The sequence below is a fragment of the Cupressus sempervirens genome, chromosome 3 (genome assembly GCF_028749045.1).
Source record: "Cupressus sempervirens isolate cs-2001-9-10 chromosome 3, ASM2874904v1, whole genome shotgun sequence".
In the NCBI taxonomy this organism is placed as follows: Eukaryota; Viridiplantae; Streptophyta; class Pinopsida; order Cupressales; family Cupressaceae; genus Cupressus; species Cupressus sempervirens.
The window spans coordinates 487,689,287-487,708,197 of NC_143120.1; positions in this window are offsets into that span (position 1 = coordinate 487,689,287).

An 18,911-nucleotide genomic window follows, 5' to 3' on the forward strand; every position below is an offset into this window, starting at 1 on the left:
GTTAAAGTTGCATCAGATTGACCTTCCCCTCTCCATTATTCATTTCATATCATGCAAAACTGTCTTGCCTTCTACAAACATTGAAAGCATGAACTGAAAAAAATGGCACTATAGAATAAGCATCCACATGAATGCTATTGTAATATCCATACAAAATGCCATAATAGTAGAGTAGCTAAACATCTGTATACTTCTATGCGCTGGAAGATCATAAATAAAATCACTTAATGCAAGTAATTAGATGGTCATTATAGACATCTACAAGCATACCTTGAATTCTAAAGCAACTGCAATCCAAAAAATATGGGTAGTAGTTTGTGAATCAGAGTAATGCATACCAAAATTTGCGTATAATAGGGGCAGGATTGCTTTCCTGAACATTGAGGCGGTTTCTCAACAATAATCAGAGGCCTAACAAATGCTAACAAACTGAAAGCTCCTTCTTTATCTTTCTGAGACATTAGCAATGGCATTTTTATAAACATTCCATAGGGTAGCAGCTTCAGGATGCCCTTGAATGATCTTGGCGAAAAACTTAACCTCGAGCATCATAAACATTGAAAAAATTCGTGTTGGATTATCCTCCCCTGCTCCATTCATTGCTCTCTTATTTTGCAAAATGAAAAATCTAGGCCTCATTACCTTTTCCAAACTCATTGACGACAGGCAGGGATACTTTGCCACAAAGTCTACAGAGAGTTCCATGTGATTGAGCACAAAGTCCATCTTTTTTATTAGAACTTTGATGCGGATCATGACCACTGCACTCACAACGTGTTTGTACATTTTGCTTTCCTTGGGAATGTCAATCCTACGAATGAGATCAAGTTGCTCGGGTGAGAGAGAAGTGTGATCAAAACCCAAGGATTTACTAGCAAAAAATGGTGAGCTCTATTCCACAAAAGCCAAAATCCTCCCAAAATGCGACCTATTTCCTGCAAGTTCTTTGTAACAATAAGGGGGTTACTTCTAATAGCTCTGATCGAAAAATCCTATGTGGGGAATATAGTCTTGAGAAGCTCAAGGTTGGAGCGAAGCATCTCTAGCTTAGCCGTCAAGATCCACAGCAACTTAGTTACAATTTTGCTTATATTTTTGCCCCCAATACCAAAATCTTTAAGCAGTTGAAGCTTGGGCTCCAACGATCTTTTCATATTTGTCACCAAAAATGAGGGTTGAGATCTGATTATGCTTGCAATTTGATGTTTAGTGTAACCAAATCCGTTGAGTATGGACACGACCTCTTCAACATTATCTAGGGATTTCGGTCACCACAATGAGGGCCTCTGTTTCAGTTTTTTTGCAGCATCAGTTGAAGAGATGTTGAATCTAGTGGTAATGAAGTGCAAGAAGAGATTTCACGAAGGGGCATTGTTGTTGTTGGCATCATTATTGCAATTTGCAAGCACCGAGAAATTAGTGAGCGACTGGGATAGGGTTTGGAAAAATAGGCCGTGCCGCACAAGTGAGCAGAAGAAGAGCTTGACAATCATGATGGAACAAAGCGAAGTAGACAAAGAGTGAACAAGGGTTTCCTACAATCAAGGGCTTCAACAACATTGACAAACTAGATTGGATGAATTGTACAGTACAACTGGATTAGATCATTCCTAATGGACTCCGTAGTCATTACATGTTTTCTTCTCCCCTCATCTCCACCTTCCAACAGAGAGTAGAGGTGGTAGATTATTTGCAATGTTAACATGGAGACCAGTAATAAACTGAAACCTGTAATGATGTCATTATAGTTGTTTGCTGAATAATCTGAAACCATGATCTAAAAAGCGTTTTCCAACATGACTTCCCGACGTGAGACAAATTCTGGTTGGAGTGAACTCCAATGAGAAAGCCTATCGGCTAATTAGTAAGAGATAAATGAAAACTAGGGTTACGCAAATTGGATCAAGATAGGTCTAAGATATTTACCAATTAAAATACACTTCTATATTGGTCAGTGCATCAAGGAAAAACATGTCAAAAAGGGCTAAAAAGGGAATGGTAATGTATGTAATTCATGATTTGATTTGTTAGTACTTAGACTTGGTGATTTTTGTGTTCTTAGATTTGATAAGGGCTAAATTGAAGATCAAAACCTCTCTAGCAAGGATTTTATGCTAGTCATTGCATTAATTGGAAGTTAGTGAGAAAGGACCCAATTAAAAGGGACCAAAATAGGGTATGCAAATTTTAGTGTTGATTTTTTTCTCCATTTTGATTTGTGTATAAAGTGAAAAAAAAACATGTCAAAGTAAAATGTAGTAGTCAACATGAAAACAATACACAACAATCTTCTCAAGGAAAACAAGTTTGAAAGAAAAATATTCACTTCAATAAAAATAATATATTTAGAGGTAGTTATAAGTTAAGTTGCAAAAGCGTAGTGGAAAAACATTCACTCACATAACTCTGTATAAGTTTTGTGAACTTAATCTTGAAGCTTGCAAAGAATAAAATGAAAAAATCTAATAATGTAAGTTGAGTAGTTAAAAAGTGGTAATAGCTACAATTTCTTAAAATGTTAATCAAAAAGTAAAATAGTTGAATGGTTCTACTTAACATGGAGATATAATTGATAGGAGGGGTTATTGTCCATAACAATGTAGATTGTGATATTGCTATTAGGATTCAATTGTGTCATTTTTGAGTAAAATTCATTGACCCAAGTTTCATGAGTAGTGGTTCACAAGAATTCATTTATCATGAGAACGAATATAATACTTTTGCATCTAAGTGATGCTCAAAAAGATGAAGTGCACATTGCATCTAGGTGATATTTACAAAGGTGAGGCATTAGGCCTTCTCAGGAAGGCTCAATGGTTCGCCTTTGTGAGCATCACCTAGGTGCAATAGGTGCTAATTGTTCCATTCATTCTCATGAGAGAAGGGTTATTGTAAGTAACTACTTATGAAACTTGGGTCACTTAGTTTGTCTAAAAATTTACATAGTTGAATCCTAATAGCAATATCACAAAGATATAATTATTTGAAGCTCAAATTGTTGTGCATTTATCCTTGAAGTCAACAATAGGAAAATTATTTTACTTGGAGCAAAAGTAATTGTCCAACCAGAGCCAAGCAATCTAATCATAATTACCAGTAAAATACTAGCGACATTATATGTCTCTCCTTATATTAGTTCTATACAAGGATGTAAGATATTGGAGGAGTGGGGGATCAACTTGTGGCATACTGGTGACTTGGGTGTATTGTAAATGGTGAAACCAATGTTCAAATCCTCAATTGGCCCACATAAGGGTTAACATTGGTTTGGGCCATTCTTGTTGGATGTATGAAGAGTGGTGGTTGTGCTATTGGTTGTAGAGAAGTTTGGAGGTAGAGGTCGAGGTTGGTGGTGTAGAGGAGATGCGTAGGAACTTAATGGACTGATGGGTCAAGCTCTCACTATACTAGAGTGGTCGTGTATGTTTTGACTCATAGTTGAGTGTTTCTTACATATCCACATTCTCCTTGTCAAGTGTTGCTTTGTGAACTGTGTTAAACCCACATGGGTCTTTCAGTACTATGTGCATGGGGTCCCTATTGGGTTTCCATGTTTGTGGGTTTGAATTTTTGGGTTTGGGGAGGAGGTCCCCTAGTTGTGGCCTCTCCTGGTGTGGGCTAGACTAAAAATTCCAGTGATTAACTTTCCAAGAAAAAAGGAAGTTGACCGAGAAGAGGATAATTTTTTTTAAAAAGATAGCAATATGACATGATCTTGAGAACATATGAAAGGAGGATAAAATAAACATCTTAATGCTACTATTTAGAAGTGCCTTAATTAGCCAAAAGATACATGAAAAACATGTGAAGGAAGAAATAAGTGCTTCCAATGTTGCCCAAATGTGTATATGCTCAAGCATTAAGATTTTTAATTTCCCAATATGTGACAATGTAAACATAAGATAGACATGATGCCAAAACACATAAATAACACAAGTGGGTATGTAAATTTTCACATATAATGTGTAAGTATTTAGACCTGATAACAAAAGAGAAACATTATATGAATATGATCCATAGGGTAAACATGAATAAAACAACATTAACATTTAACCAAACAACTACCATAAAGAGAATTCTCCCAACTGCAAAATAATGTGTAAGGAGCATTGAACAAGACATCAAACATGATATAAAAGGTGAAATAGAAATAACAAATGTAACAAAGAAGGTGAAAGGAAACATAGATAAATTATTAATGTCCAACAAGAGGCCACAAACGGGCCTAAGGGATTGCAAATACAAGTAGGGGCCAACAGACAACAGGACCACCAAACAGTGTCTGCAAAAGGACAAGCACAAAAACCAAAAGAAGAAGTGAGCGAGAACCACCCCAACAAGGAGTAAGGATCCAAGCTCAAAGAAAGAAAGAGAGAGAGAGAGAGGAGAAGACAAAGAAAGAGGAAAGGCAAAGATGCTGCCACCTAGGAAATGTCTGTAGCCTTTTAAGATCTACTTTGATCTCGAATCCCAACCAGCAAGGAAAGTGTCACAAATCACAACCTTGAGGTTTCTGATCACTGCCCATTTACCTTCTTGTTTGATAGCCACGACGAGAGCCTGAGCCTCCTTAAGTTCTGTCATTCGTGATCTGGTGAGATCCTCATCAAGATAAGTCTTGATGGGGAGAGAGAAGAGTTTCCTCTTTGTCCTAAGTGCTCGAAGGCGGTCAACAAGTGAAAGGAATCAGATAAAGAGGGTATTGTCATGTCCAACCCAAGCACAATCCAATGAGATGTCAGTAATATCTAGTTGGTTCTTAAGGAAGGAGTAGCCTGCTATAAGAGGCTCGAGGCAAGGAAGAGGGAGACCACGGACCCTCAAGTTTAGCTCACAGGAACGCCTGGCCCTTTCATCTTCTATCTTAGTCTGGACTAGCTTCTCAATGCTGGAGAGAGTAGTTGAAGGAGGAGGGGAGGAAGAAATGGGGTTGCTACAAATAGATGCCCATGATTTCAACTGTTGTTCTATTTCAGTCTGTACAGATCATTTTTTCTTATCGAGTTCCTCTTGTTTCAACTTAAAATCATGGATAGCCATCATTTGCGTTGTGTGCTTGAGCGTATCTTGAATTTTATCGAGGTCGGTGACCGGGCTCTGTTGTAGGCAACCATCAAGTTGGTCCTTCAAATCCGTCCATATACCTGTGAGAGAGTTGTCTACGTGTTGTTTCAAATCATTAACTGTCTCGCGTAGGGACTGCACGACATCACAAAGAGTTTGATTCTCAAATTCAACTTCTTTCAATTAATTACAGAGCTTAAGAGAGAGTGAGGATGCCGCAACGTCTTTTAGGGCTGCACGGTCAATCTCAACTTTTGTCATGCGGTCAAGTAGCTGCTGGAATGTGATTGGGTATAAACAAAGGTCTGACAGAATGTCCAAACAAAGGTCTGACATTCTGTCAAATGGTTTATAGGAAATCCCATAGACACAAACACAAAAGCAAAAGCAAACCCTGGTTGGATGATGTTCAGAATGACTTATCAAAAAGCCAAACAGAGGCACGGAGGCACAGTTCACCATTTAGACATTCTGTCAAATGGTTCACATGCAAAGAACCAAACACTGCCTTCTCCCCCAACCCGTGTATTATGGCACCTGCGTGCAAAAGGCCGACAGTCATAGCTCACGGCAAGGAGAGTGGACTGGCCTTGCAACCGGTACTGGCCCTGGCACACAGCTCGGCTCACGGCAACAACTCAGGAAAGAGATGCACTCACGGCACGGTGCATCCGAGAAGCAGAGCAATAGGCTTGATGAGGAGAACAGTTGAAGGTTCACGGCACAGGGTTCTGCAGCAGTCGAAGGTTCATGACCATGAGCGGCGAAGGGCATCACGACCATGAGCAACTGCTAAGGCATCAGGGCATCACGACATTCACGACATTCACATTTTCAAGCACATAATCTTTGTCAGCACATAAGATTATGATAAATTGAAGGAAGGAGATTCACAACATACTTGACAAGGTTGAAATTCAAATAAAAATAGGCTATGTAACCTAGGTAAGTAGAAGATCGATCATGAAAAACATGAGTTACTGTAAATAAGTGCTGGTTTATAAATTTTGCCATCTAATTCTATATTCTTTCACTTGGACAAGCACAAAATTGCTTCAATAGTATATTAGTGTGATGTCCTTCTACACCCACTCCCTCTTAGTTTACAAGGTGCAAATACCTTGTATGCATTTGCAATGAATTAAAAGTATGGATGCTTTAAACCAAAAAGTTTTAAAGGGCATATAATTTAACAAAAACTTGAAAGCAAACTAAACAAAGAATCTTCTAATCAAATCTCACTCTTATGTAATAGTATGATGGGGATGAGAAGAGCAATAAAACAATTCCAAGTATTGAAAGAACATGCCATTAAACATTGATATATACATCGGAAAACATTTCTTGAAAGTAAATAGTTTGAGATGAATTAATACATAAATTTTCCGCACATAATACTAAAATTAAATCCATCCAACATAAGAAGAAAGAAAATCCTTCCACAATAGTACACCTGATGAAGGGTGCTCCCCTACCACAAACACATAGTAGAAACATAGAAACAATAACAGTTTGTGAGAACAAAATATGGGCTTCTTATTATCTCTACAAATGCGGGATTACAAAATTTTGAAATACAATATGCAAATCCACATGGACGTCTTCTTTACAATAATTTGCAAGATAGAGTTGCAAACTATCACTTAGAGTTGTCCTAGAAAATCTATGGACTTTCCTTATATAGGCAAATTTACACCGCTCACAAAGGTTCTAGATATCAAATCCTAACCCTTGAGGCTGACCAATTCTAAAATTACATATTGAGTCAGCTCAAAACAATTATGACATTTATTTTGGAATTTTTAGGTAGCCCAACTTTAGAAGACCATAACCTGCAAACTGTTGAGTTGATTGGCTATTATGACCTCATTTCGAAATCCTTGACCTTTGATCTCTAGCATACAAGTTCTAGTCAGCTTCTTTTTGGAGCCCATCTAGAGCTTCTAAGGTCTTCAAAATTGAGCCTAAAGTTTTTGTACCAAAATTTCACATCAAAAATCTGCAATAACTTTACAAATACCCATGATATGGCAGTGCACCTCAATTGGTTGGCTCATATATCCAAAATGAACCTCCACCTTTGAAATTAGAATATTTAGAGCTCATATGATTGACTTACAATGTAGCAAGCCTCCACAAACTACAACTCTGCACTAAGACAACACTTATTCAAGAAACAAAAAGGAAATATTTTTGGGTGATGCAAGATTGCTCTTACACCCAAGATGCTCCTGCATCAGACACTTGAGGTAATTTGAGAAGTGACCTTGTCATGTATCAGGTAATCGGAGGAAAATCAAGATGACCAACCTCCTCCCTTGCTAGCCATGATGAATTTTGTATTGGCCTCCCTTTCTATTTGACTAGATACTCTTCATATGTTATGTTCCTTGTACTTTTGCCAACACGACTATCTAGTAGCTCCTCAATCTGCTTTGAAGTTGAAGTAGTTGTTGGAATACTCCATTTCACTTCTACAACTTCATCTCCATCACATCCTTCATGATATTCTGTTAGATTTGAGATATTAAATATTGGTAAAATATTTAGCTTAGCAGGCAACACTACTTCATATGCATTTCAAAATCATGTTTTTCCAGTATCTTGCATGGTCCAAACTTCTTCATTTTCAATTGTTATATGTTCCCACTTGAAAACACTCCTCCTCAAATGAACCATGACTTCATCCCCTACCTGAAATTCCTAATACCTCCTTTTCTCATTAGCCTTAGCTTTAAACTATTTTTTCATCCTTGTAATGTGCTTCCTCACCTCCTCATGGATGTTCTTCAAATGTTCAGCAAAATCCCCATCTTCAACACTAGTTATCTCTCATTTATCTAACTTCCTCAATTCAGAAGGATTTTTGGGATTTCTCCAATATACAATATGGAATGGTAATTTACTCGTACACCTATTGACAAAATTATTATATACAAATTCTATTTGTGGTAAAATGAAATTAGACCCTTTTGGCTTATCTCCTACCAAACATCTCAATAAGTTTCCCACACTCTCATTCATAGCCTTTGTATGTCCACTAGTCTGTGGATGATGTGATGTGCTAAACTTCAATTATGCCTTCAACTTCTTCCATAATGCGCACCAGAAATACCCAACAAACTTGGTATATTGATATGGAATTATACTCTTTGGCAAACCATGTAGTCTCACCACTTCTTTGAAAAATAACTCCACCATTTGAACAACATTACTAATATTCTTACAAGAAATGAAATGTGCCATCTTTGAAAACCTATCATCCATCACAAAGATTGAGTCATGCCCTCGTTGAGTCCATAGTAAACCAAAAAATAAAATCCATGGTGACATCCTCTCATGACTTCTCTAGTATAGGTAATGGTTGATACAACCCTATATTCTACTTCACTCCTTTCGCCATTTGACATACTCAACAACTCTGTAAAAAATTATTGACATAGCTTGCTACAATTATGGCTAGTAATAATTCTCATTGACCAAATCAATAGTTTTATCTCTACTAAAATGTTCAACCAATCCTCTACTATGCTTCTCCTTGATGAGATTCTCCCTTATGGAAGTTCTTGGTATGCACAATTGTCTTCCTTTGAATAACATATCTTCCTAGATTATGAAATCCAACCACTTCCTCCTATTAAGTGTAATAGGTTATGTACAAGATTTCCAATCTTCACCAAAATCAAGATCTTCAAGATACAAACGCGTGAGCACTCCCTTGAATCTAACCACCTCAACTTGCATCTCAGTCATCAAAAGTTATCTCCTACTAAGAGCTTCTACAACTTTTTCAGACTTCTCACTCCTGTGTTTCAAACAAATTTATAACTATGCAAATAATCAATTGATTTCAAATGCCTTTGGTTCAATTTTCATTGCCTATTCAAATATTGTGAATCTTGATGATCATTATACAAAATAAACTCCTTAGGAAGAAGTTAATGTCTCCATGTCTTCAATGCTTGAACTATAGTATAAAATACCTAACTATAAACAATATATTTTCTTTTGGCATAATTCAACTTCTTATTGAAAAAAGCAACAAATCTACCCTCTTAACTGAAAACAACTTCTATTGTAGTACCACTAGCATCACAGTCTACTTGAAACACTTTATTAAAATATGGAAGTGCTAAAATAGGTTGTTCTATAACTTTTAGTTTCAACAAATTGAAACTCTTGTCTAGTTCTACAGTCTATTTAAACTCTTTCATATTCCTTCTCATTATTTTAGTCAAGGGTCCACAAATACTACTAAAACATCTGATAAACTTTCTATAAAAAGTAGTTAGTTCCTTAAAATATCTTACCTCCATAGTACTCCTTGGAGTAGGCCATTTGAATATAGCTTTCACTTTCTTAGGGTCCATTTTTAGACCTTTTATTGAAACTAAAAATCATAGACCTGTACACCAACTCCTTTTTCACAAAGCTACACATTTTCAGATATATCAAGAACTTTTCTTCCCTCAACTTCTCAAACACCTTACAAATATTCATCATAAACTCCTCCAATGTCTTACTAAAGAGCTAAATATCATCTAGGTAAACAATGAAAAACTTGCCAAAAAATTCTTTGAGTGCCTCATTCATGAGCCATATGAAAGTGCCTAGTGCATTGGCTAGCCCAAAAGGCATGAGTAACCACTCATACAATCCTTCCCTTGTCTTGAAGGTAGTCTTCCATTCATCTCCTTCTCTGATGCAAATCTAGTGGTAAACAATCTTCATATTTGTCTTTGTGAAATACACAACACCACTCAAATAGTCCATAATGTCATCCATCCTCAACAATGGAAATATGTACTTGATTATGATCTTGTTGATAGCCTGAGAATCTCTACACATCCTCCATTCTCCATTCTTCTTTGGTGCTACTAATACAACACATGGACTCAGACTCTCTTGAATCAACCCCTTCTACAATAACTCATGCACTTGTATGTTGAACTCTTCACTTCCCGTTGGTGTCATTTTGTGCACTATCTTGTTTGGAAAACTAGCTCCTGGAATCAAGTACATCTAGTGATAATCTTTTGCATTGGTGGTAATCCATTAGGTACATTATTGGATACAATATCTAGAAATTCTTCCAACAAATTTGCAACTTCTATAGGTACCTCTTCTACTTATTCTTTACCATCTTTTTGAATTATAGAAAAACACATATGCTCACACCTCATACCCTTTAGGAACTTCTTTCCATTAACAATACATATTATGGTTGCACTACATATCTTTTTTTAAAAACTTTATCCTTCAATGTCTTCAGCTTATGTTTCATATCATCATTTATCAAAGTGTAGGTGTTTACATGGCCATCATGTATAACATGCTTATCAAACTACCATGACCTATCAAACAACATATGACATATGCATATCTTGGTAGCTTCCAATATTGAACTTTACTAGGCACTATTCATTGACTATGACCTTGTGGTCATCCTGTACCTAGGCAATATAGTATGGACGCAAGTGTTTGTGTCTTTTTAGCTTTAACTTAGTGACCATATTTTATGAGATCAAATTGTTAGTTCTTCCACCATCAATGATCACATCATAACACTTATCTTCACACTTGCACCTAGTGCAAAACAAGCTCCTCTTTTGATCAGGTTCATTCTCACCACTCTTTAGTACTCTTTTATTAACTAGGACAACATCTTCAAAATGTGATGATTTGGCATCTTTATCAACATTCACAACTTCTTCCAGGCCTTTGGTTCTCCTATCTGTCAATCCTCAGCATTGGGACATTTAAATGCCCTATGCCCTTCTTGTCTACAGTAAAAACATGTTCCCTGGAAACTTCCTCTTCCTCTTTGATCTTTATTGTTTTGATCATGGAAATGATTGGAATTGTTTCCCCTTTGCTCCTGACTGGTACTTTTGGTCTCATCTTTTTTCTTTAAATCTTCATTTTGACCTCCATAAGACCATCCACCAAAACCTCTTCCACTTTGCTAGCTCTCAAAATTCTTATTCAACTTATCTTCTACTCTTAAGGAAAATTGGTATGCCTCCTCAATACTATTCATTCAAACTGGACTTAACTTCTCCTAAATGGTTGGCCTCAACCCATTAAGATAAGGGGCAACTTTCTACTCATTAGCTTCTGCATGGCTTGTTCCTAATGAGAACTCAACAAAACTCTTTAGTATACTCCTTAACAAATCTTCCTGCTTGCTTCAACCCTTACATTTTCTTCAATGGATCAAGCTCACAATCCATGAGAATGAATTTTTGCTTCAACTTAGCTTTCATATGATCCCATCTAGTGATTTTCTCCTCCCCTCTTCTATTTTGTTCCAATTGAATCTCATTCCACTAGATCTAAGTTGCATGACCTTTAGGTTTGGCCTTCACACATTTGACTCTATTAGGATCCTCAATATCTTCATACTCAAAGTATTCTTCTAATTCGTTCATCCAATCGATCAATTCCTCTAGTTAATATTTTTTGAAAATGCGGGAAGCTCAAATTTAGGTCTTTTTCCAATAATGCAATGATCCTAAAAATCCTTTCTTCTTTTGGGTTTATAACTTTTTCATCTTCAACATTTTCTTCTTCTCTTTCATTTTCACTTTCATCTCTTATGAAAAGATTAATTCCTCTATGCATTTTCTCTTCCACTGCTTGCATTTGTCTCTGGAGGGCTCTAAAATCCTCAAGTGTGAAACCTCTATCTCTAGCACCACACTCTCTTTATGGAGGAATTTTCACATTTATGTTGAAACCCTAGTACAAATTGCCTCACAATCGGTGATATGTCTACACATGCAACCCAAGCCAAAATCTTGATGTAAACTACCTCATAGTCAACAATATGTTTACATACTTAGGAGCTCTATCTATGATACCACTTGATGAAGGGTACTCCCCTCAATACCACAAACACATAACAAAAACAAAGAAACAACAACAATTTGCGAGTACAAAATATGGGCTTCTTATTATGTCCACAAATGCACAATTACAAAATTTTGAAATGCAATATGAAAACCCACATGGTCACCTTTCTTACAATAATTTGCAAGAAAGAGTTGCAAACTATCACCAAAGCTATCCTAGACAATCTACGATCCTTACTTATATAAAAAATTTAACACCACCCAAGAAGGTTCTAAACATGAAACCCTAACTCTTGAGGTTGAACAACCCTAAAATTACATATAGAGTCTGCTCAAAACAATTATAACATTTATTTTGGAATTTTTGGGTGGCCCAACTTTGGAAGACCATATAACTTACAAATCATTGAGCTTATTGGCTTTTATGATCCCATTCTACAATCCTTAGCTTTTGATCAAAAACACTTGACTTGTACAAGTTCCATTTGGCCTCATTTTGGAGCCCATTTAGAGCTTCTAAGGCCTTCAAAACTAAGCCTGAAGTTTTTGAACCAAAAATTCACACCAAACTTAATGATTGCTCACGATATAGTAGTGAACCTCAATTGGTAGGATGATATATCCAAAATGAACCTCCACCTATAAAATTAGAATGTTCCAAGCTTGTATGATTGACTTACTAAGTAGCAAGCCACCACAAACAATGCCTCTACATTGAGACATCCCTTACTCAAGAAATAGAAAGAAAATAATCTTGGGTGATACGAGATCTCTCTTACACCTAGGATGATCCTGCATCAACACTTTCTCTAATCTCAATAATATTGCTTCAAAAATATTGATTTTAAATACATCAAAGTAACTGATTAACACCAATAGATTTTCACAACCCATGTATCTATGCTCTAGCTTCTGGATATGATTGTGTGTGAATATTTTGTATCAACATTTTTTATCACCCTCTATGATCCATCATCAAGATGAAAGAGAGCATAGTGAGTGTAATGTAAAAAATTAAGAGGGGTATGTGAATGTAGTAAAAATCTCTTGAGTTATTGTACACTAGGGAAATCAAAGAGGGACCTTCAAGAATAACCTTCTGAAGGGAATGCACTAGATTAACACTACCCAAAAAGGATGCAAAGGGGTGTCAATGACAAATTAAATTCTTCTTCCAAGATGTATATTCAAAGAATCTCTTTCTATAGAATTTTCTTTCCCTTTAATGTTGTGTGATTAATTGATTTGATTAAGATTTTACTTAGTGCAAGCAAATTTGGCCAATTGGATTGCAATTAAATATAAATCCATTTAATAGCTAACCACATGAAAGTATTAGATCTAAGACATCAAAGTAAGTGCTATCAAATTTCTAGATGAGGAATCAAACTTATGTTGAGAGCTAATAGGAGGGGCCAAATCAAATCTGAAAAATGATTGGTAAACTCTGTTAAAAAATAGAATAGAACTAGATATGGATCCCTGAAACAAAGATCTTCATATCTTTAAAATCTAGGAGTTTCTAGTGAAGTTCTACCTAGAGGGTTGAGGTCAAATTAAGGTCCAGGATGACCTAGGTTGAGGTTGAGGTTGACCTCAACCTTCTCTGCAAAAAAAAACTTAAAATCTAAAAGTCCAATAGAAACCTAAAACCCTCATTCTAGAATTTGAATTTGCTACTCTAAAAACTTGTAGATGTGCTCCTACACACATGAAAATTCTATGGATGGATTTAGATATGATATCCACAAAGTTGTATGACTTCTTGTATGTAGATTTATGTGTATAATGATAATGTCAGATGTAGGATGCCTCCACAAGTGTAATAGATCTATAAGTGTTGAATCATAGAACCATGGATGTAAGTATGCTCTTGAATGCTTGAATGTGGATCTCCTTCCTTGATGGAAAACTCAGCTATCTCTAATGAAGAAAAAATCTATATCTCTTAAATTCCATGTATGAATGGTGACATAACAATTTGGGCCTTCAATCAATTCTTACTTGCTAGAATTGAACTCCTTAAAAGCTTGTTTGCACTTGAATGAAAATGTTTATGGATCATGTGAATTACTTTCATATAGATTGGCTATTTTCCATATAATAATGGATTCTCAAATGAAGTGAGTAAGCCTCCTCTTATAGAGATTTCAGAATCAAAATTGAAAGGTCCAACTGCACAAGGTGGGAAAACAAATTGAAAAGCCCAAGTTGGCCCAAGGAGCCTGGGGAAAAATGCCTTTGTTTGAGGTTGAACTCAACCTTAGAGCAGGAGACATTTTCTTTAGAATGCTCTATAGGATCTTTGGGATGGCTTAAAAATGGTTGGAAAAAGAAAAAACCTCATACAAAAAGTAGAAGATCAAGCATAAATTCATCCATGTTCTATGAGATCACCAAAATGGAGGGCTAAAAGGTCTTGCAAAGTCGTGTACACTTTTAAGATGATAAATTTAGCCCCTACTTTAGTGAGACCTGAGATGAACTAATAGTCAAAAGTAAAGTAGATTAGATGCATAAGATGATATTGTCATGATTAAGGAGACAAGGAAATAATCAATCCCCAAATAGACTTGAGTCCTTTGCACATGCAAAATCACAACAAGAGAGACATCGCTGACAACACAACAAAATAAAAGAGGATTACGATTATCTTGCCTAATAAAATTTGTGTCTCTTACTATGAATGAAATTTATAGTATAGTAGGTTTTTGTGGTATTCTATTTAACCCATCAGGACACACCCTTAAGGATTTGTGTCTTTAAAAAGGGAAATATAACAAAGGACAATCCAGGCATAAGGACATGTATGTCCTTAAGGGATCAAAAATTGAAAATGTAGGAATCAAGCCTCAATGACTCTTAGTAATCCAAGGAGGGATCCAAAAAATATGCAAGGATCAAGCCTTAGTGGATTGTTAGTAATCCATAAGAGGATCCAAAAGGTGCCAAAAATCATAGAACATAGCACATGTGTGTAAAATGTGAGAAAAGTGTATGTGCCCATGTTAAAGTAATTTCTATAGTTCAATGAGATAAAATTCTTTAATAAAGCATATATTCGTCCACTAGAGAAGTTTTCACTATGAAAGTCCTTGAAGCAAGGATACATTGAGGGAAATGAACACATGAAAAAAAGAGTGCACATAAGGGATCTAAAAACTCTAGGGTGAGTATGATCATATGATAATACATGAAATATTTTATCAAAATAAACTCTTATCATTCTGTAAAGGAAGTAGACTAGAACACAATGGAAGAAAGGTTACATAAGAGTTATGAAGAAGAGTCTTTTTGAGCTGATATTGTGGATGGCAAAAAGAATTTTGTGCTGCCATGTTGCATCATCTCAAGCAGACTACACAAAGGCACATGTAAAAAAAATGACACATATATAACACAACACAAAACACCATATATAGGAAGAGAGATACAACTAGAAGAATGATCACAACATGCTTTATTCCTTTATCACCTTCTGCTGAAAAAGAAACAAGGGTCATTTAAAGAAATATAGACAAAACATATAACAATAAACACATCATGGGAGAAGAATGTTGCAACAGGAAAATACATAAATACCACCTCACAAAAGGATCTTGTTAACTGTCTCTCTTGTCCCCCCTTCCCCTATCAATCTATAATATTTAGGGAAGGTGATAAAATTGAATGTAGAGAAACATCAAGCACGATAGAAGGAACATTAACTAGTTCTAACCAAGGATTGTGTTGTGAAGCTAGGTCACTATGTTTATTAATACTAGGAGTGATTGATATTTGTTGCAAAAGTATATATGGTAAATCATGATTAATATCAATAGTCTCATATATATCATCAGAATCATTAGAATGCTTATCATTGTTAATATCAATAACATCATCAAGAGTATCTTCTTCATCTAGATTTATCATAATATAATCTAAAATATGAATAATATTATCATGTTTATTAATTTATCCTTATCCATATCCACCTCCAAAAACTTAGTTATAGGGTTCTCAAAGGGAAGTGAAGAAAAAGGTGTATGAGATGGTGAAGCATTTGTGATACGTAAGTGTGAGCTTTGGATTTAGATTGAATTTTTAATTTATGATCACATACATGGAAGTTATGTTTTTCTTGGTAGATACTTAATGTGGCATAGCATCAATCAACATTGGGTCCTTTTCTTTTATGATAGAAGAATTGAAGAAACCACACTATGTTGAGGAAGAAAAAATATGACAATGGGCTAGAAAAGTTGATAAAGGAGGAATTGGTGGAATGGGAAGAAGATCACAACTAAGGTCAAAGGTGTTTGAAGCTCAAAAATATTCTAGATTTTGAATGCTTAATAATATTGAAAGAGATAATTAAGATGAGTTGGTGTTGTTTTAGATATATAAGGCCAAAAGAAATCAAGGTCAACATAGTTTTGAGGCCTAGAGGGATGATTAAGACTTTGGTTAATGGTCTTGATATCACCATCATGGGGAAATTTAAGATATTTGTGAATAGGAGAAGGTACAAATTGAGTAGCAAAGATCCAAAGAATACCAAGCTTGAATTGATATTGATTGAAAGGAGGAATAACAATGAAGATAATAACCTTAACTCTACTGCAAAGTTCTATAGGAAGAGAGATAGAAACTTGAGGACTATAGAGAAAACCATTACAAGTTAAAATCCATACATCATATGTATCATAGAAATCCATTTGCAAATTTGTATTAAAATTATGTTCTTCAATTATAAAAAATTCCATTAAAGAAGGGTTAACTAAGATAACACCATGAGAAGGAATATGAGCCACCCTACCAATATTGTAAAGATGACCATCTAGTGCTTTAATCATCTCAACATGATAAAAGGAAATACAAGGTTTAATTTCAGTTTGACATTGAATTTTAAGTTGAACATGCTCAACATGGTTAACAACATGTTTGGCTTCTTAAACTTTATCATTGAAAATAATATGTGTAACAGAAGAAGAGGGTTGTGCAATAGTATTGATAGAATGAGATGATAAAGGACTATTGCAAATTTTTAAATTATGATTAGGAGGTGTAATATATTCATTTTTATGATTAACATAAATGTATATAGATATATAATTAGAATCATTAAGATCTTGAATAGAATTCTTCAAAAATCCCCTTTCAATGTGATGACCAATTTAACAATGGTATTGGAAAAAAGTTGCGGATTAAAGGATCTAGGAAAAGGTTTTCTTAGGTCAATTGCTTTGATAGGAGGAAGCTTACTAGTGGTATCATTAAGTAAATTCATCATCACAGTATGCAAAGATTCAAATAATAAGGTGTAGGTATGATATAAAGGGTTAGGGAGTCACATCTTTAGATGTTGCTACCACTTGATCATCTACTTTATTGGACGATTTGTCTATCTCGATGAAGTTTTTAGGCTTCTGAAAATTATTAGGATGAGGGGAAGAACCACTCTTATCAATACTAATAGGGACCATTGGAGTGTTCCTCTCAAACTTACTCACTTTTAGTTAATAATGATGAAGCATAGTCCATAGTGGTGAAAAAGAGGTAAATCTAGTAAAAAGAATCTTATCTCTAATGTCTTTTTGCAAATTAGAAGTAAAGATGAATTGTATATCAACATCAAGCACATAATAAGAAATATGAGAATGAAAATGTTTAAATCTTCCAATAAATTCATTAACCCTTTCTTTAACACCTTGTTTGCAATGCATTAAGTGGGTCAAATAAATTTTAGGAATGGTATTATTTTAAAATTATTGAATGAAATCATTTACAAGTTTTTGAAAGGAATCAATGAAATAAGGAGGTAAGGGGAAATACCATTGTAAAAATTTGTCCAAAAAGTTTCCAGTGAATGACTTAGTCATGGGAAAAATCACCACACGAGAAAATTACAAGATCAACTTCATCACTATAAGTCTCAATATGCAAGAACTTCGCATTTGGAGGAATAAATAGTCAAATAATGTCAAAGAACAAAGGAGTAGAAATGTCACATGTGGGAATTTGAATTCGGATTGAGTCAATGAGACAAGTTGTTGTTTCAAGGAAGAGATAGTTTGAGCTAGTCTATTAATGGTGGGATCACTAGCAGAAAAAAATGGAACATATACATTGGATGTATTTGGAAACCTATGTGAAGTAGAGGGAATGTTGGAAGAAGCATGAAGCATGGTAGAAGTAGTAGGAAGTGGATTGGAATATGTTAAGGGGACATTGTGGTAGGAAGACACAGATGAAGGTAATGGGAAACTTGTGGGAAGAATGTGAAAATCAAGACTCGTAGTTGTAAGATTAGAATCTTGGATTGAAGTGGTAACAAGTAGTGGCACATAAGTAGGAACACTAGGAATAGAAGTGGAAATTGGTGAATATGTCTTGACACTCAAAGGAGGAACATATCTTATCTCTTGAAAACTACCCACTAACCTATTAACATTAAAATCAATAAGATGAGATATGCTACACAGTAAGAGAATATCATGCTCATCATTGTGAATAAGTTTCCTTAAAGATTCTATGGCAAGAATGGTAATGAGATTGTGAATCTCTTGACCTAACTATTTTTCCAATTTCTCAAATTCATTAGTAAGATTTTAGAGTTGAGTAGGAAAATGTAAGACATCATTATTATAATAAGAAGAATTGTTTTCCATGGTAGGATTATATTCATGATGGGGCATGTTCATCTCATCAAGATTTCTAGGAAAGAAGAAAGATTCAGGGTTAAAGAAACCCATGATTCTACAAATTCTTCTAATGGGAATACTATAGGTGGGACTCAAGGTGATAAAGTTCATACACAAATAGATAAAGAAACTAAAAATGTAGCAAAGTTATAATGTGAAGTTTGAAAAAAAACAATACATATAATGTAGATCTAACTAGCAAATGAAAGCAATGAAATGCAATTTTTTTTTTTGTAATTTTCTCTTTTAATGATGAAAAATAATGCTATAAATGAAAAGTAAATCTAATCACTAGATGAATTAATTTTGA